We start from the raw sequence: 21,382 nt of genomic DNA, 5'->3' as shown, positions 1-21,382 counted from the left end.
TTGGCCACCTGATGTGAAGAACTGACTCCTTGGAAAAGCCCCTGATGCTGGGAAAGACAGAAGGCAGGAGGAGAAGGGGGCAAAAGAGGATGAGATGATTGGATGGCATCACTGACTCAATGAATATGAGTTTGAGTAAATTCTGGGTGTTGGCGATGGACAGGGAGGCCTGGTGTGCTGCAGTGCATGGGGTCGCAAAGAGTTGGACACGACTGAGCGACTGAACTAAACTGAACTGAAAGTGATTCAGTTGGAAAGAATCTGCCTGCGAATGCAAGAGCCACAGGAAAATCAGGTTTGACTCCAGGGTCAGGAAGATCCCCTGGAGAACGAAATGGCAACCCAACCCAGTATTCCTGTCTGGGAAATCCCATGGACAGAGAAGCTTGGCAGGCTCTAGTCCATGAAGTTTCAAAGAGACAGACATGATTTAGTGATTACATTGATTGGTTTTTTATTTAACATCTTGAGTTTATTTCATGTGTATATTTGTCTCCTCACCATTTCCATTTGTCTTACTACCACTATACCTATGCCCTGTGATAACATTTCATGTGTACTTAAAACCAAGCAAAGGGTGGAGTTCCTTCTTTAAAAACTAAACTAGGCATTTTGGATAACACACTCTTGGCAATGGAACCTGGGTAACATTTATCAGACATGGTAGGGACGGTTCTTTTCTTCATTATGAAAAGGACTGCCAGATGTCAATTGTTACAGAAATGAAATTAGATGGAAAATTTTAATAAACCATTTAAACTTATTTTTTTAAAAGAGACATCCTCCACTTCCACTGCCAGAGATCTTGAGTAGACTCCTGGCCAGTCATCTGGAAATAATCCTTCACATAGTTGATGAAGTTGGCTTCCTCTCTGGGAAACAAATAGTCTTTTTCTATACTTGCTTGTATTTTTGCTTTAATGTCTTCTACAGAACTAGATTCTTTCAGTGTTTTAGGAGTTCTTTCCTATTTTTTTAAAGAATTCTTGACCTTTGATCTTGGTGTTGAAGTTTTTGAGGTTTTTTTCTATTCTGGTTTGTTTTTGGTGCATTTTTGGCTGGAGTATCTTATACGGATTTCTTTACTGGAGCTTTTTTTTTCTTTAGCTTTTCTATTACTAAAATCAACATCATAGTCATTTTCAACAGCAGCAAATTTTACTTTTTTCTGTTAACTTGATATCACTTCTGGGGGAAGGAAGGTTTTCCAGATATACTTAAGAGTTTCACATCCTCCTTCTCTTCATCTTTTGAATCTGTATCTCCCTTTATAGCTGCTAAGTGTGTGCACTAATATGCACAAGCCCTAAACCACACTTCAACTGTAAGATCCCGGGTGGTGTGATTTCAAAGCTCTCACAGGAAACTGTTGGCTGAATAGACATTTTCAAAGTTGCCTGTGCTACTTTAAGTGGTCTGCTTTCATAATTCACTGCCTCTGCTTCAGTAGTGTGCAATTCACCCTTTGCACTAGCCCTTGAACTGACTGTTCTTAAGATAATTGTTGTTCATATTCATCATAATCTTCTTTGGCCTTTAGTTCACAACCAAAAAGATAGTTCTGGAACCTCAGTGTCCATCCCCACACTCACTGAATTTTCCATGAGGTTGATGGTGCATGTTTGGTTGGAGAGAAGGTGGACAGAGATAAACAACTACTGTTCTGGAGAACAGTCATTATTTGAAAATTATATATAGTCATGTTTTGTTATTCATAGTTGTTTCTGAATGTTGAGCTTTAAGCCAACTTTTTCACTCTCCACTTTCATTTTCATCAAGAGGCTTTTGAGTTCCTCTTCACTTTCTGCCATAAGGGTGGTGTCATCTGCATATCTGATATTTCTCCTGGCAATCTTGATTCCAGCTTGTGCTTCTTCCAGCCCAGCGTTTCTGATGATGTACTCTGCATATAAGTTAAATAAGCAGGGTGACAATATACAGCCTTGACGTACTCCTTTTCCTATTTGGAACCAGTCTGTTGTTCCATGTCCAGTTCTAGCTGTTGCTTCCTGACCAGCATAGATAGTACAGTAATATATATGCAGCAAGATTTCAAAAAATGGTATCATTTGACTGGCCTTATTAATTTTTTATGGTGATGTGTCCATCTCTTATTTACATAAACGCTTCATTTTCTTTACTTTGTTTTCTTTCTCTGATAAGATGAAACATACATGTAAGGAAAATATGTTTTCAAATTAATTTCTGTTGTTTAGATTTTTAAGCCATAAGGACTTAGGAAAACATTTATATGCCCCATACATTTATTTCAGGTTTAAAGTTGCAAGTATGCTTTAGTTTATTATTTTACAGCAGAGGAAATAATGTATATTTCTATTCTTACATTTAAAACAGAACAAAAACAGCTTAGGCTATCAAATGAAGTCCTTGGTCTTTTTTTTTTTTTTTCTTCAGTGATTACCAAGCTTAAATTTGTGGGGAGGAGGACAATTTTCTTAATGTTTTCTACCTGGCTCAACATTCCCAGACAGCAATTACAAGCCAAATATAATTTCAGTAAATGAGAAATTCTTGTTTTCATGTACTGATTGGCTTTATTACACATGAAGTTTAATTGGGAGGCTTCTCCAGCTTATCTGGGTAATGATGAACAGCTGCAGTAGATTGCACTCCCTCCCCCACTCCACCCCTACATCATTTTGATCGAAGAGCACCCAAACAAAACCTTGTACAACTGTGCGATAGGAGCATCATTCAACTGCACTGCAAGCCCTGACTGCATTTGAGCCCAGCAAGCAGTTTCACAAGAAGCCAGAGGGAAACAAAAGGCCCGAGAGAAAATGTTCAGATTAGCAGTGCACCCTCACCCCTGACCCCAGACCACTGCAGCTATAAGATTTGACTGCTGGAATTCCAGTGTATTGTGCTTAACTAGATCTCTATTCCACATGAATAAGTGGTACCACCCAAAGCAGAAGTGTGCTTGTCTAATTCAGAGGTGCTAAAGCGTAGATTTTTATATCCTCAACAGAAGAATATCATTGGTAATTTCAGTAGCAAAGAGAAAGGATGCCTCTGACTGCCTTGAAGGGCTTATAAAGTGCTTTACCTATCTTATAACATCTTTAATAACAACAGCTAATATGTTAAAGCAGGCTTCCTCAGTGGCTCCTCCGTAAAGAATCCCCCTGCAATGCAGGAGATGTGGTTTCAATTACTGGGTCAGGAAGATCCCCTGGAGGAGGAAATGGCTCCAGTATTCTTGCTCGAGAATCCCATGAACAGAGAAGGCTGGTGGGCGATAGTCCTTGGGGTTGCAAAGAGTTGGGCTTGACTGCACACTTGCACTTGCAATATGTTTGAGCACTTACTATGGGATACGCATTGTATTCATACTAAGTGTTTCATATGTATCATCTCAGTTAGTCCTCTCCATAACCCTAGGATAGATCTCCTCGGCATATGTTAGAGAGGATGCCTAGAGCTCTTATGAAGCTTGTCTAGAGTCCAAAGCCAATGAGACCTGAGTCCAGGTCCATCCTTCTGAGACATTCACTCTTACTCTAATGGGTAGGTTAACAGAGAATGCTGTACAAGGAACTCATTCAGAGAAGGTAACTTGACGGAGTAGTTGTTAGGGCAGCAGACAGTTTTCCACTTCATCTACCATTTGACCACTTCACCAAATATACAACCAGTACTCTCTATGGTTATCTACAAGCATGTTTGGAATGATCTGCTCTTTACTATGTGGTATTGTGATGCTGCAGTGTTTGTTAGGGAGTTAAAGTTTTCAGGTAAAAACAATTTGCTTAGTAATAAAGGAAGAGTTCGTCTGTAATGCTTTAGATGGTAGATAAATGTATGCCATTGAGCCCCTCTTGCTGGCTCTTCCTCACTCAAGGCTCCTCTTCCCCTACCCTCCTCTTTTCTGCAGTTTGGTCCTGTCATGATCTACATTTGCAGCTTTAAGAGGCTTAGTTAACAGCCTTTCATACCACTGTCTGTCTGCTTTAAAATTAGTCACTTTTACCTCTCTTATCTTTTCAGTTCATGACAGCAAGGAAGTGGAATAATAACTTAAGAGGGAGTTTTTTTTTTGTTGTTGTTAATTTATGTATTTTAATTGGAGGCTAATTACTTTACAATATTGAGGTAGTTTTCTCCATACATTGACATGAATCACCCACGGGTGTACATGTGTCCCCCCATCCCAAACCTCCATCGCACCTCCCTCCCCAACCCATCCCTCTGGGTTGTCTCAGTGCACTGGGAGTTTTAAAATCAGACAGACCCAGGTTCAAATGCCAGTACTGGCACTCACTGACACTTAGCACCGAAGGCGCTGAATTTTCAAGAGTTTCAGTTTCCTCGTCTGTGAAATGTGAAGTAACAAGGACACAACCTTTTTGGATTGTGAGATTCATTAAAGCCTTGTTCTTGGTACATTGTTTGTGTTAGTTACTGAGTTATGTCCGACTCTTTGTGACCCCATGGTCTGTAGCCCACCAGGCTCCTCTGTCCATGGAATTCTCCAGGCAAGAATCTTGAAGTGGGTTGCCATTTCCTTCTCTAGGAGACCTTCCTGAACCAGGAGTTGAACCTGGGTCTCCTGCATTGCAGGCAGATTCTTTACCATTTGAGCCAACAGGGAAGCCCCTCTTGGTACATTGGAAATGCTCAAATATCAATTACAAATAATTGTCAACAACAATTCAGCCCCATTCATTTTGAATTCATTGTACTTGCTCTTCCCCAAATTTATTGTTGTTGTTCAGTCTCTCAGTCATGTCCAACTCTTTGTGCCCCATGGACTGTAGCATGCCAGGCTTCCCTGTCCTTTACCATCTCCCAGAGCTTGCTCAAACTCATGTCTATTGAACTGGTGATGCAATCCAACCATCTCATCCTCTATCATCCCTTTCTCCTGCCTTTAATCTTTCCCACCATCAGGGTCTTTTCTAATGAGTTGGCTCTTCACATCAGGTGGCCAAACTATTGGAGTTTCAGCTTCAGCATCAGTCCTTCCAATGAATACTCAGGACTGATTTCCTTTAGGATTGACTGGTTTGATCTCCTTGCAGTCCAAGGGACTCTCCAGAGTCTTCTCCAACACCATAGTTCAAAAAAATCAATTCTTCAGTGCTCAGCCTTCTTTATGGTCCAACTCTTACATCCATACATGACTACTGGAAAAACAATAGCTTTGACCATATAGACCTTTGTTGGCAAAGTAATGTCTCTGGTTTTTAATACACTGTCTAGGTTTGTCATGGCTTTTCTTCCAAGGAGCAAGCGTCTTTTAATTACATGGCTACAGTTACCATCTGCAGCGATTTTGGAGCACCCCAAAATAAAAGTCTGTCATTGTTTCCTTTGTTTCACCATCTATTTGCCATGAAGTGATGGGACCAGATGCCATGATCTTCATTTTTTGAATGCTGAGTTTTAAGCCAGCTGTTTCACTCTCCTCTTTCACTTTCATCAAGAGGCTCTTTAGTTCTTCTTTGCTTTTTTGTCATAAGGGTGGTGTCACTTGCATATCTGAGGTTATTGATATTTCTCCCAGCAATCTTGATTCCAGTTTGTGCTTCATCCACCCCAGCATTTCTCATGATGTACTCTGCATATAAGTTAAATAATCAGGGTGACAATATACAGCCTTGATGTACTCCTTTCCCAATTTAGAACCAGTCTGTTGTTCCACATCCAGTTCTAACTGTTGCTTCTTAACCTGCATACAGGTTTTCAGGAGGCAGGTCAGGTGGTCTGGTATCCCCATCCCTTGAAGAATTTCCCACAGTTTGTTGTGATGCACACAATCAAAAGCTTTAGCATAGTCAATAAAGCAGAAGTAGATATTTTTCTGGAATTCTCTTGCTTTTTCTATGATCCAACGGATGTCCGCAATTTGATCTCTGGTTCCTCTGCCTTTTCTAAATCCAGCTTGAACATCTGGAAGTTCTCAGTTCACACACTGTTGAAGCCTAGCTTGAAGAATTTTGAGCATTACTTTGCTAGCTTGTGAAATAAGTGTAATTTTGTGGTAGCTTGAACATTGTTTGGCATTGTAATGAAAACTGACCTTTTCCAGTTCTGTGGCCACTGCTGAGTCTTCCAAATAGCTCAGCTGGAATTTCATCACCTTCACTAGCTTTGTTCGTAGTGATGCTCCCTAAGGCCCACTTGATTTTGGATTGCAGGATGTCTGGCTCTAGGTGAGTGATCATACCATCATGGTTATCTGGGTCATGAAGATCTTTTTTGTACAGTTCTTCTGTGTATTCTTTCCACCTCTTGTTAATATCTTCTGCTTCTGTTAGGTCATTGTTTCTGTCCTTTATTGAGCCCATCTTTGCATGAAATGTTCCCTTGGTAGCTCTAATTTTCTTGAAGAGATCTCCAGTCTTTCCCATTCTATTGTTTTCCTCTATTTCTTTGCATTGACCTCTTAGGAAGGCTATCTTCTCTCGCCTTGCTATTCATTGGAACTCTGCATCCAGATGGGTATATTTTACCTTTTCTCCTTTGCCTTTCACTTCCTCAAATTTGGAAATCCTTGCTTCTGCATTAATCTCTGAGCTTCTTTAGGCTCCACATATTTTTAGCAACTATGAAGACCATGTGTATATTGTTCTATGCAGTTTCAAAACTTACACTGCTCTGTATGCTAGTTGCCAAGTACTATAATAACCATTTAAAAATATTTCCCCTGATATATTATTTTGCACCTGTGTAAACCTAAGCAGCTGTGCTCAGCTATGTATAAATGTTTGCTTATGTGCTTCTGTTACATTTATTTATGTGATTCTGTCTACAGCCAGTTGCTCTATTAAATGATAAACTTCTCAGGGCCAAGGACCTCACTCTACTTCTGCAACAGATCTGAGTATCCTCCCAAGAATAGATTTCAGGCTTTAACAGGATATTAATGACAAGTTTCCAAACATTGTGTTCTCATCTGAGAGCACTATTTCTTAAAGCAGTTTCAGCCATAGCTGGTGTTCTATGGAAATGTTCAACTTGGAGGCCTTCAGTTGGTGATTTTCCACATTTTAAAAATTAAAAGCACAAAGCTATAATTTGGGGAACAGCAAGCTAACAATCAAAAAAAGAAAAAAAAAGTGTATTTATTGTTGTGCCTTCTCTGGTGGCTCAATAGTAAATAATCTGTTTGCCAAATAGGAGACATGGGTTCGATCCCTGGGTTGGGAAGATCCTCTGAAGGAGGAAATGACAGCCCACCCCAGTATCTTTCCTGGAAAATCCCATGGACAGAGGAGCCTGGTGGGCTACAGTCCATGGCGTCGCAAAGAACTGGACACGATTGAGTGACTAAACAACAGCTTTTAAGAAAGCTTCAGATTATATTTGCTTTGACTATTGAAGTGATTGATATGTTGGATTAAGAAAGTATCAAGTCACACCCAATAGTCCAATGCTCATACTGCACTTTTAGAGCACTTAATAGGTGCCTTGCTAGGAGCTTGGTTTGTCTTGTCTCATTCAGCCTCCCTAGCATTCCCATGAGACAGGCGCCTTGTTCCTCTCTGTTTCACATTCTAGAAGACTAAGGTTAAGAAAGGTTTACCCGTTATCCAGGATGCAGCTGAAAAGAGATGGAGCCAAGCCATGTTAATCACTGAGCTGTACTGCTTTCTTCAAAAGGATTTTACAGATGATCTATAAAGATAATTCCAATATTCCCTTTTTTCTTCTTTCATAACACTACCCTTGCCTGGACCGCCACAAAGGGAGAGGAAATTTTATTAGTATGTTCATGATTAAGCTTGCTTAGTGTAGATAAATAATTACAACTGCATGGGTTTTGGATGGTTTGCTAGGAAAAATTTTTTTAAAAAGAAAACTCTCTGCATTTGTTTGCCTTCAAATGCTCCTGCTCTCCTGCAGCCTGGCTCTCCTTTCACTGCCTTGTAGTGAAGTATTCAAGGGAGTGTTGTCCTGTCAGAGCGAAGTCATTAAGGAAAATGTCTCCTTGCCTTTTCAATGGACAAGCAGGAAACGTCGTTTGCTTTCCCTTTCTTTTACTGTTATCCTCTTCTTTTCCCACCTCAGTTCTATTCTTTTAGAATAAATAACAGCTCATATCACCCAGGCACTGGGTAACTTGAGCCATCCATACAAGCACTGTCTGAGAAAGCTGGCTCTCAACACTTGCACCGCATGCAGCTGCTTGGGGCCCTGCTCTTTGGCAGCCTCACCATCCCCGTGTGCTCCTCCTGGACGTCAGGACCCAGAAACTACAGAGCTGGCCTGTGGGCCTGCACGTAAAGCATGCTTTCATAATAAAAACATCCAGTTCGTCTCTCCAACTTCAAACATTCTGTGAGTGTCTCAGCCTTGAGTTGTAGAGGATCCAAGAACCTCTCAGTGGAGTCAGGACTAGAATTTCTACATTTGTTCTGTTTTACAACCAGGGAGTTTACAAGGCATAGTAACATGCTGTGTTCTATAATGTGATGGTGGAGGGCAGAGGAGGATGGATAGAAAAGGATGCTGATCATGAGTACACTTCAGGATCCTCAAATGCCTGCCTTCTGACAGGGGCTTTGCTGTGTTCATAATCTTCCCAAATTGTGTACTCTTCAGGCCACTTAACACTTGCATCTGGCTTTGGTTGACTGACTTTTTGAGTAGTTTAATCTACATTGTGTTTGACTAAGAAATTTAAGCCCCTTAAGGTTAAATATGAGGAAGATAGTGCAAATAATATGAATAACTAACATTTCTTGAGTCTTTTACATGTAGTAGGCACTATTTTAAGCATTTTTCTTTGTCTGACTCCTCAGGTCTCACAACAACCCTCAGCAGTAGGTCTTTTATTAGCCCGTTTTTAGGATGGGGGTGTTGAGGTAAAATAACTTACCCTGGGCTCCAGCTCAGGCAGCCCAACCCTTAGATTTTGCTGTTAGCCACTGTACTGTGCTGGTATGAACCGAGACAGTCTGTCTTTTATCTTCGTTCTTTGTCTTCAGTAAGTCAATGGGTTTCTTTTTGCCTTAGTCACCTCATCAGAAGATTTTATCTCTCTGATTTCCAGAAATGAAAATGGAACCACATGTTTCATATAGGGGACTGGAATCAAACAATTGGCAAAAGGTACTCTGATCAAAATCCAGAGACCGCAAGTGACCTGCCATTTGGCAACAGAATTGGGGTTGGCACTCAGCTCTATTTCTCACTCCTCACCATGAAGGCTCTTCTACAGAATATACTTACACTGTAATAAGTATGGCCTCCCTGGTGGCTCAGACGGTAAAGTGTCTGCCTGCAGTGTGGCAGACCTGGGTTCAATTTCTGGGTCGGGAAGATCCCCTGGAGAAGGAACTGCCAATCCACTCTAGCACTCTTGGCTGGAAAAATCCCATGGATGGAGGAGCCTGATAGGCTACAGTCCATGGGGTCGAGAGTATACTACAGTGGTGGGCTTCCCTGGTGGCTCAGACAGTAAAGAATCTGCCTCCAGTGCAGGAGACCCAGCTTTGCTCACTGGATTGGGAAGATCCCCCGGAGAATGGAATGGCAACCCACTTCAGTATTCTTGCCTGGAGAATCTCATGGATAGAGGAGCCTGGCAGGCTATAGTCCATAGGGTTGCCAAGAGGCAGATGTGACCGAGCGTGCACGCACAGAATAGTATAGTAGTATAGCAAGTGTGGAGGACAGAGTAGAATTTTCTATCTGTATTCAGTCAGAGTTTGATATAAATCAGTCTTCTTATCTTAATTTTAAAAATTAAAAATTCTATTTATTTTACTTGTAAATAATTGTATCTTTGTTCACATCAAAAGAAATTCCATGTTGTATTATAAAAGGGAACAGTTAACTTCTGTGACTCACATTATTATCTTTGAAAAGAGCCATTTAATAAACAGCCCTTATTTCAGTTCAGTGTTGTTTATGTTTTCAATGCACTCTTCTATAAAATGTAGCATAAATAAATAAGTTGAAATTGTTTGTTTAGACATACCTAAAACATTTACTCCCACACAAGCAATGAAATGTAGACTTTTCTTTTGAGGCTTAGATTTTTCTCACAGTATTATCGTGGTTAACTGGAGTTCCATTCATGCTCAAGTTCATTACACGTATTAAACCCTCAGGAAACACATCCTATTATTGTTCTTGAACAACTTGCACGGTATAAACTGAGTTTAAAAACTATATCATGGGTAAAAAGCACAAAGTTTCATTATGTTTCTCTTCAAGGAATCTCAGGATTTCTAACTGTAGCTTTAACTGTGTTATACAACAGCCCCCCCACACACCATTTTAAACAAGTAACCTTACTGATTATTTGTTCTTGCCTTCTGTATGTTTCTGTGTGTAAATGGTGAAGAGTTACAGTATTTTCTGTGAGCCCTGCCCACACCTAACCCACACTAAGAATTTCCAATTTCTTTACATTGGCAATAACTTCTCACTAGGCCTTTCATCTATAAGGGTCACTTAGAGTGCAGGAGACTCACCTGGACATCAGACTTGGGAAAGCCTCCTCTCCTCCAACCTGTGGCCTGTTAATGTCTGCAGTGCTGAAAAGGAGAAAAAGAAAGGAAACAAAGCTTCTCATCTATCCTAATGTCTCCTCAAGATACCAGCCTATGATTTGGCTTGTTTTCACCTTTGCATCCTTGGAAGGAGAGCTGATGTGTTATCTTGGCATCCTTGCCCTCTCCAGTCCTTGGACACCTTCCCATCTTTGGACTGCAGCACTGGCACAGCTGACCACTCTGTCCTCTGAAGTCTCCACACTTCTCACTTTCTAGAGACAACTTGCCTTTGGTCTTCTTCTTAGCTCTTTGACCGTTTTTCCTTTTCTTCTCTTTATTTTGTTGATTCGTCTTCCTTCTTCCTAAATATTAAACGTTATTAGGTTTCCAACAGTCTTTCTTGTTCTCTTCCTCAGCTTTACAGATCACCCTGACTTTCACCCAATCTCTTGGCATGAACTCCAAAATTTTCTCTACAAATTCTGCCTCTTGTTTAATCCTCTTATCTGAGCTCCAGACACAAACTTCCAACTGATCCTTGAACTGCTCCAGCTGGAAGACCTAAAGCATCTCAAACTCAGTATGTGTAAAAATAAAACTATCACCTTCTCTCTAAAACCCATCGTTTTGCTTTATGGACATTGGTAAATGTCATCACTGCTGATGGATCTGTTCTATCTTAAAATGTCAGAGTTCTTCAACTTCTCTCTCTCTATCTCACTTCAATATCTGATCATTTGCTAAAATCCTGGCAATGCTATCTTGAATGCCTCTCAAATGCAACTATTCCCATTGTCCCTCTAAATATGTCACATATTATCTCTCAGTCTAAATAATTCTATCTTATGGATTAGTGTTTCTGATTTCAGTACTTGGTTCCTTTTCTCCACTTCCAATGTATTCTCTCCATATCACCAGAGTGGCCTTTATAACATAAAACTTAACAGTAGATGCCTATGTCTATAAATCTATAATTCCTTAAAGATCCATAGTGTTAGGCAAAAAAAAAAAATCATACAAAGGAATATAAAGAATAGTTTTAATATTAGTAAAGATAACATACTATACATAGTCCAGCAAAATGTAAGCAGTGCTTATCTTGTTATTACTGAGTCATAGTATTGGGATGAGTTGTATTTTCTTATTTTTGTTTGCTCATATCTCTATACTGAGCATATGTTACTTGTGTAACAAGGCAAAAATATTATTTAAAGGTAAACTGGTGGGATTAAAAGGAGCTGCTCTAAGTAACTTTGGAAAATAGTGTTTTTACTAGATGCTATAAAACTGAAAATGAAAAGAATGATACATAACACTGTACTCTAGTTGGGAAATTCATTTCTTACAGGGTTATGGGTTAGCAGTTGTGAGACTACTTTACAAGTATATAAGGAATGAACAAGTATGTAAATAAACTGCAGATAATGGGATCAGGTTTCTAACTGGAAGGGACAGAAGTGACAAATAAGTAAAGAAGGCTGAAATAAGCCTGACAATAGATTAGAGTTGGAAACATCAGTATGAATGCATGCGTAGTTTGATACTTGAACAGATGGATACAAAAGAATTACTGATATGTGTATTTACATGAGTTAGTACACATGTGTATATTTCCTAGCTCTGTCCTTTGAGAGGGCCGAGAAGCAGTGAACCCCTAGTAGCAACAAGCACACCAGCACCTAGACCTGGTTTCCAGAAGTCATTTTCCAACACTAGGAACCAAAACTCCTTGGAGAAATGTCTGATTCTAGTCCTGGGTCACAGAAAACTAGTGATGAGCCTGGAGCAGTCACAGTGCCAAAAAGAGAGGCACTGCATTAAAAAAAAAAAAAAAAGATGGAGCATTTCAAAAGGACACAGGAACCAACTTGAAAGAGCTTTAAATCGGCAAAGGTGGAACAAATTTCAGCAAAGAGAGAGAACTGAATTATATCTCAAAGAATTTTTTAAAAATTCCAACTTTCATACTACTATAAATGGTTGATTAATTAAATAAATGAGGTGGGAGGGGCAAATCTCTCTTACAGAAGAATTTCAAATAATTTATCTATTAATAGACACCACTCCCCTCTCTGAGGGGGAGAGCTTAATTCTCTTCTCCTTTAGTGTAGGTAGACGTAGCACCACTCCTCTAATGAGCGCTGTTAGAAAACAGAAAAAAGTTGTCCCTATGCAGCGGAGGAAACGAATAAACCGTACCTTAATCATGTGATCACCTCACCAGTGGTTGATAAGTGGCTTTAACATTATGTTCCTTATTATGTTCCCCAGGATGAATGGGGCGTGCTACCTCTGGGGTATCCTTCCCTCAAGTCACGAGAAAACAGTAAATAAACTAAAATTGAGGGATGTTCTACAAAATATCTGACCAGTACTCTTCAAAACTGTCAAGGTCATGAAACGTTGGGAAAAGTAAGAAACTTTCACAGATAAAGGAGACTAAGGAGACACAATGCAATGTGGTCCCCTGGATCCTGGGACACAGAAGGAATATTAGTGGAAAAACTGGTGAAATCCAAATGAAGTCTGTAGATTAATTAGAGGTCATGTATTAATGTTAATTCCTCATCAATTAATGTTCAATTCAGTTCAGTCGCTCAGTTGTGTCTGACTCTTTGTGACGCCATGAATCGCAGCACGCCAGGCCTCCCTGTCCATCACCAACTCCCGGAGTTCACTCAGACTCACGTCCATTGAGTTAGTGATGCCATCCAGCCACTAATTTCTCATTGGAAAAGATCCTAATGCTGGGAAAGACTGAAGGCAGGAGGAGAAAGTGATGACAGAGGAGGAGATGGTTGGATGGCATCACCGACTTGATGGACATGAGTTTGAGCAAACTCTGGGAGTTGGTGATGGATAGAGAAGCCTGGCGTTCTGCAGTCCATGGGGTTTCAAAGAGTCAGACATGACTGAGTGACTGAACTGAACTAATTAATGTTAACTTCTTAGTTTTGACAAATGACTGTTAAGGTTAGGAGAAGCTGGATGAAAGTATATGGGAACATTCTGTTTGATTTTAGCAACTTTTCCATAAATCAGGTGTTACCCCAAAATACAAGCTGGAAAGAAAGAAAGAAATACATCTTACTGTCTGTGCAGGGCTTCTCAATTTGTCTTCAAAGATTCATCTGTAAGTTTTTCAAAATTACATGCCTGGGCACCACTTGGGAGATTCTGATTCAGTGGGATGTGACTGAGTCAGGAAAACTACAATACATAATTGTAAAGTCGCACAGAAGAGCCTCATATACTTCAGATATTGCAAAAACCACTTGTCTATAGTGCAAACAGAGCCTGCCTATTTCCCCTAGGTAGGCTTTTAAACTTCTTATAGTAAACAATTGCTCAGAGACCACAACCAGAACTGCCTTTTATAATTATAATTAACAGTATACAAATAAATAAGGCATTCTGAATATAAGGAATATAACTGGTGGATTAATAGTTTGTCACACAAAGAATTGCATGACTATGTATTTTACTTCTAAATACAGTACATTATAAGTTTTCCACTTGACACCCATCAACCCAAAAGCTTATTGAATATTTATGAGCCAAGAAATTATTTCCATACCCTTATTTTGCATTTCGTTTGCTTTGAAGTGAAAATTTACACAATGTCTTTCCCGTGGGATTTTCATGTGGTCGTCTTGTACTTGCACGCTTTTTGTGAAACTGAAACACTCTAAAGTCATTTCAATAAACAGGAAAAAAAAAAAAAAACAACTTGGTAAGATGTAGGGGAAAGTTAAAGAGTACTGGAGAAAAAGATTGGAATCAGAGAGTCCATGCAAGTTACATCCCAAGTGTTTGTACATGCCTCTGTGAGTGTATGTGTGCACAGAGGCTCTTACTGACATCTGTGCATGCCTAGAGATTCATGAAGAAGAGTCAAGATTCCTTAGACTATGAATTTGAAAGAAAATATGTGTACATACATTTTTTTTTCTGGGCCATGATAGCAGTAAGCCATAAAGAGTTAAGAAATGCTGGTTGTGTGTGGTCTTTTTGGTAATGATAACATACATTCATATTAACTAAATTGCTACACTTTTAAAGTAAATAACTGCCAAATAGATGCATTGTGATGTGATCTCATAACAAGACCTATGGCTAATGACCCATTGGAACACATATAAAATGTTATTTATTTTTCCCAATAGAGAGTTGAAAAAGGTCTCATAATGCAATGAACATTCTCAGAAAGGGTGACCAAAACGAAAGCTTCTGCTCAGAGATAGAGCATTCATTCATCAAGTGTTTACAAAGTCTTTACTATGTGCCAGGCACAGTTCCAGGGTTTTGAAATAAACTAGTTGACAAAACAGGCAAACATCTGTCTCTCACAGTTTACTTTCAAGTAGGGAAGATAGACAATAATGAATAAGCAAAATAAGTAATGACACAGTAGGTCAAAGGGTGATATAAATGCTATGGAAAAGAGGATAAAATAGAGCAGGGAAGAGGGGATTGAAACTGCCATTTGCTGGTGGGGAACGATTGTGTATTACATAACGTGAGAGGGTAGTTCTCATTGAAGAGGTGAGATTTGAACAAAGATTTAAAGGTGGTGATGGAGTTAGCTGGGTGGATTCTGGGGAAGAGTATTCCAGGCAGAGGGAACACAGAGCAAAATCATGTTTGGGGAGCAGCAAACAGGCTTCTGGCTGGAAGAGAGATATTGGTGAAGAAGGAGGAGGAGGATAGGAAAAGAGGCCAGAGATGCAATGAGTCAGGGGGGCTTTGCAGCCACTGTAAGGACTTGGGTTTTTTCTCTGCATGTGATGAGAGCCACAACAGGTATTTCTCCCCCTTAATGTACATTTGTCAGAAATTGACAAATTAAGTCAATACAAAATATGGAAGGCTAGAGAGAATTTGATAAACAAAATCAACATATTAACTATATGTAAAAGTACAGCATGTGATTGTTTCCCAACCACACAGGAAATAGTTATATTCAGTTGTCTGTGTATTAGAACACATATAAAATTTTAACACATTCAAGAAAAAAGAAGCAATACATAACATACTGTCTCACAACAGTCTCACAAAAGTAGACATTAACAGGAGTAGAATAGTTTTTAAATACATATACCATTTAGAAGTTTAAAAACACCCTGTCAAACAACTCTTGGTTTAACAAGGGTGTCAAATTCAATCACAAACTAGGAAAAAAGTAGTGACAAGAAAAACACTGTTTATTGAAACCTATGCAACATAGTAAGCTACCCTCAAGCAATAAATTGATATCAGAACATTTCAGGATCTCTTATGTTGAACTGATGGCATTTATTGTGAAGTAGTAGACCCTGAAAATTAGAATGGAGACATGTAGAATCTAACGTAGCTGTAGAATGTACCTCTAAGCTCTGCTTACTTTGTTAGTAGAACCTTCTTTTCCTCTCTGACTAGGGAAGCTAGTCACTTTCAGCCTGAAGACTGCAGTGGCCCTCCTTGAGGCAGTTGTCTTGAAGAAGATGCTGAGGACTGCAGGGTTTTAAGCAGAGGAATAACAGAGTTTGTTTCAGATTAATGGCTGTTATACTGCAAAAGACAATGGAGGGCAACAATGGATGCTGGGAGACGTATAGAAGGCTGTTACAGTAATTCAGATGAGCTAGGACACTGCGTGGACCATCAGAGAGTGGGGGGTGTGGTAAGACGTGCTCAGACTCTGAAGGTAAAGCCAGTGCAGTCTTCTGGTTGGTTGTATGTATTAGGGAAAAAGAAAAATCGAGGATACCCCTAAAGGTTTTCGCCTGAGAAAAGTGGAAAGATGGTTTTCCCCAGATGAAATGGAGAAGGCTGCTGTTGGAGCAGAATTCAAGAAGTCAAGAGTTCAGTTTTGGATCTGTTAAATTTGAGAGGTTAGATGTCCAGCTGAAGATATGAAGGAAGCAATTGACTATGAATCTAGAAATTGGGAGAGAGATTCGTGTTGAAGATCTACATTTTGGAGTTATCAGCATATAAATGATGAGGAAGTCAGGGACTTAATGGAATCACTAAAGGAGAAACGGTAAATGAAGAAGAGGCCAAGGACTCAGTTTGGGGGCTCTCCAACACTAACCCCGAGGGAAAAGTAGAATTACCAGTCCAGGAGGAAGGGAAGGGAAAAAAGAAGGGCGTTGGCAGGGAAAGTGGGGTCCGAATAAGTGCTTTCTTTTTAAGATCAGACACATAATAGCATGTTTGAATAGTGGTAGAAATGACTCAAAGGACAGTGAAAAATGAATGGTGTAGGAGATAAGAGTTGGTATATCAATATCTTTGGTTAGACAAGGGATGTAGTATACACAGAGAGGTGCTGACACTTAGGAAAATTTTATCCATGGAAGAGGTGGGTATGCAGAGAATGTGGGTGGATATTTTAGTAGTTGCTTGTGGAAATTTTCTTTTAATCGCTTCTATTTCCCAGTGAAGAGAGAATTGAGGTCAGCATCTGAGAGCAAGGATACTCAAAAAATTTTACAAAGCTATAAGTATTATGTCAAATAAATGTTTTACTTTTGAACTCTTTCTGTTAAGCATCATTTTCCAGTTTCACTTACACAGAATCAATGGAGGCAGGAGTTCAGTTTGAGAAGTACTGTAATAGGGTGTACAGAGAACAGCTGCCATGGGCAACTCTTGTCTAGCTCTTTGGTGTATGACTCAAAGTGATCTTCTTCCAGAGCTCAGTATATGTTGTGGGAAATTTGGGGACTTCGATCCCTTGGAGAATATTCTAAAAGGGTAATCCATGACAACTGCATAAACTGCCCCCATATTACTCACCCAAGGACTAATGAGTGGAAACCCAATGGAAACAGTATAGACAAATTCATCTTGACCCCAGAGGTCTGGCTCCACCCAAGGTTCTTTCCTCTTCTGTACCGTGTATTTCCTGAAGCAAATATTCATCTTAACGCACTTAGCTGTCAGGTCTGTTTAGGTATGAAAAGCCACTCACATCTCACTGCTTTTAAAAGAAGATTTTTTTTCCCTGGCATCTCCTGATATGCCCCACAGCAGAGCACCTTCTTGTACGCTTCAACTGAATGAGCATTTAAGCAGGTATCCTCTTGAGATGGCAGCAGCACTTTGAAACAGGCAAACAACATTAGGGAACGGACTCGACACGTTTAATCATTGATTTCTCTGATTAGAACTTTGGAATTTATGAGGCGCCTAGTTTAGAAAGACATTTTGATTAAAGAGGGAAATATTAAGAAATATTTTTTTAAAAAAGAAGAAAGAAAATGGTAGCTCTGCAAATTTTATTTCTATCTTGAATAGAGGTAACCTACAGAGAAAATTGCTTTATTTTGTTGGCACATTATGTGTGTGTGTGTGTGTGTGTGTGTGTGCACATGCATGTGAGTGTGTATATGAAACTCTGGACAGATCCTATGACCTTTCACTCATCCTTGTAAAATAGGCAATTCGACATCTTAAGTCATGAACATGGGGTCTCAAATTTCTAACAGTCCACTCTGAGTATTAATCACCACATCAATCTCCAATCACGGTTAAGTCTCTTCTTTACCCTCTCCCTGACTGAAGACCAAGTTTTGATGGTCAGACTTCGGTTCTCTCCATGGCAACCTCTCTTCCTGGAAGCTGGTTAATCCTTCCAGGATGGAAGAAAGAGGGTAGAGGAAAGTGAAGGCAGCCCTGCTGTGTTAGAGCAATGGCTCCCAAGAGCTAGTTGTTAAGTATCAGGAAAACTATGAGAGAGTTTTTAAACTGTTGGTAGCTTGAAATCAATCATGCTGCTGCTGCTGCTAAGTTGCTTCAGTCCTGTCCGACTCTGTGTCATGACCCCATAGACAGCAGCCCACCAAGCTCTGCCATCCCTGGGATTCTCCAGGCAAAAATACTGGAGTGGGTTGCCATTTCCTTCTCCAATGTATGCATGCATGCTAAGTCGCTTCAGTCACGTCCGACTCTGTGCGACCCCATGGACAGCAGCTCACCAGGCTCCTCTGTCCACGGGATTCTCCAGGCAAGAATACTGGAGTGGGTTGCCATTTCCATCTCCCAATCAATCATGGTGGGTATGCTTATACCACAGAAATTGGTAAGTGCTATAAGTCAGGACTTTCCCCTCTCTGGATAGCTGTTTTTGCTAACGCACTGTCAGTCTGGAATTTGCCCTGGCCCTTGGTGTTTCAACTTAAAAACAAATAGCCAAACAAAAAACACACAGACACAACCTAAGAGCTGAGTTGGGTTTATTCTTACTAAAGACTATAGCCTAGGAGATAGAAGACAGCGTGTCACATAGCTCTGAGAAACGAGTCCAAAGAAGTGCAGGAGGAGCCAGTGTGTACACATGCTGTCAAGATCAAGATGTCAGCAAAAGTTACTACTAGTCATGAGGATCGGATAATGCAATGATTTCAGTGCTCTTCTATTATGGGAAGATGCAAGACTCTGGGGTCATTGAAATTCTTCCTTAGCTATGTGTTTTACCTACCTACCATATATCCAGAAGACAGAATGCTTCATCCTGAATTCCTTTCAAGGCATACTTGTAGGTCAGTAACTATAGTGGCTAATGATTTGACCCTCATAGAACTGGAATGGCAGGGGACATTGTTTATAGGGCCCTCACTGGGCAAAATTTGATCAAGGTTTAGGAGGCAGTTCCTGACCAATTTGTCTCACAGTGCTAGGAAGGCTTATTCCTAGGTCAGGCAAGGGTTTCATTGTTAGGTCACTCAGTGTGCTATTTCTGGATGAGGGCCTGTTAATAGCATTCTTTGACAGTAGCTATGTGCTCTCTAGACTTACCAGACAGTTCACCTCTTCTCCCCTGACCTGTGAGTTCTTTGGAGACTCCCATCATCAGATACGTCTGATGTGATGGGCAGTGTATGTTGCCCTTTGACAGGCCACCACCAACCCTAAGTCAGCTTCTGGTTTTAGATTATCACTCCTTAGAATCCTGCTATTGAAGGTCTTTTTGTGCTCTGGGCAGGCTCCTTTCTCATATCACCCCAGGACAACATTTCTATGATATTAACTTTAATTTTATTTTGTCACACAAAATAATTACTCAGTGGCTTGAAGTCACACGCATTTCTTATCTCAGTTTCCATGGGTCAGGACTCTGGGCACAACTTAGCTGGGCCCTCTGCTCAAGGTCTCACAAGGCTGTAGTCAAGATTCGCATGGGGTGCATTCCTTTCTGGAACTCAAGGTTCTCTTCCAAGCTCATGAGAGTATTGGCAGAATTCCGCTTCCTAGTGGTTGTAGCATTGGGGGACCATGTTTTCTAGCTGGCCATCAACCAGGTGCTGTTCTTAGCTCCTAGAACATGCAGTTCTCTGTCATATTCCCTCTCACAGGCACTTTGACAGCATGGCGGCAGCTCTTTTGAAGAGAGAAGTTGAATCTCTATCTTGGTTGCAAAGAGGAAGTTTTATGCAATGCAATGTAACACAGCCACACAAGTGACTATCCCATCCTCTTTGCCTAACCATGGGAGGGACGTTCCAACACTTCATCACACAGTGTAACATAATCAAAGCAGTGATATCCAGTCACTTGTCATATTCTATCAGCTAGGGGCCAGTCACAGGTGCTGTCCCCATTCAACAGGAGGAAATTATATGGGACTGTGATTCATTGGTGATCTCCTTATGTTCACCATACCCTCTATAGGTTCCACACTTGGATCCTGAGTTTCACAGACTTTTGACCACCGTCAGGGAAGTACAATTCTCAACACAGACTCAGCTTTCTCTGTCTTGCCACCAAAGCAGCCTGCTGGATTTTCTTTCCTTTAAGATTTCTTGGGCAGGAGTTAGAGACATTTCTACTGTGTTCCACTGGAGGATAATGTGTGATTCCCTCTGGTGTTCCCTTTGAAGCCCAATATTTTTTGGACTTGAAGCTAAGGAAGTTGAAACTGACATGACATCCCTGCCCTTTTGTGGAAAAGAACTGGTTATCCCAGCATAAATTTCTCCAAATAATTCTTCTCAAGTTTTCTGTCTTCTTCATATTCTGACTTCTTTGTGTAAATTTAACCTTGCCAATGAGCTCAAGAGTCAGAGTCCTCAGTTTCCTTAATAGGAAACCAGTAGGTTACCATGTGAAATTCATAAACTAAAATAGCAGCACACACGTCATTTTAAAATGTGAATGACTACTATGGGAAATAGTTAAGATTGAAAACTGGGTGCCATTGGAAAGCAGGACTGGGCATGGGCAAGGGTGAGGCAGGTCACTGCTATTTTTCTTCATGGTCTTTGCAGGACTAATGAATTTTTATAATATCTACCTGTATGACTTGGAGTTGAAGGGAGATACATTCAGTCACTTTCCTTTGGTCTTTTACCTTTCATATGCTACTGGAGGACCAAACACTGGAATTTTTCTTCTTCAGTTTACTCTTCTGTTAGGCGAGCTTGGCAATGCTTTAGAAATAAAGAAATAAAAACTCTTGGTAAAATATTTTGAAACCATGTAAGGAAACATGCTTAAAAATGTTAGCTGTGATGAGCCAATTTGCCATCAACCTTCTATATTTTAAGTCAAATACTCTTTGTCTAAGTTATTTCTATTCCAAAGCTATGATCCAGTCTCAGCTGAAAATGTATTTGTTGAATACAAGCTACATTAATGCCTTGATTTTAACATTGGTTAATGTTGAATTTTAATTGCAGGTTTGACAGTCTTGGAAGTCAGTGCTCACTTCAGTGGGATACATTCTGTCTAAAGTGAAGACTAACCTTCGTCACTGTACTAATCTTCCACATTAATATCCTAGGCATATAAATATATGCAGAGAGACACATAAACATTGGAGACATAAATTTTGTGATGTATAAAATCAGAACAAATATTGAAGGGATGAGAGTAGCATTCATAACTGGGAACCAAGTTACAAGTGTAACACGAGGAAGCCTGTG

At 40.1% G+C, this 21,382-nt stretch overlaps 1 pseudogene; it reads right to left on the bottom strand.

Moving 5' to 3' along the window:
• Nucleotides 1-760: 760 nt before the first annotated feature.
• Nucleotides 761-17,381, bottom strand: LOC138089538 (nucleophosmin pseudogene; annotated as a pseudogene).
• Nucleotides 17,382-21,382: the final 4,001 nt, after the last annotated feature.

The sequence above is a fragment of the Capricornis sumatraensis genome, chromosome 13, assembly GCF_032405125.1.
Source record: "Capricornis sumatraensis isolate serow.1 chromosome 13, serow.2, whole genome shotgun sequence".
Taxonomy (NCBI): Eukaryota; Metazoa; Chordata; class Mammalia; order Artiodactyla; family Bovidae; genus Capricornis; species Capricornis sumatraensis.
Note: the sequence above shows the minus strand (reverse complement) of the source record. Positions and strands in the feature narration are given on the sequence as shown.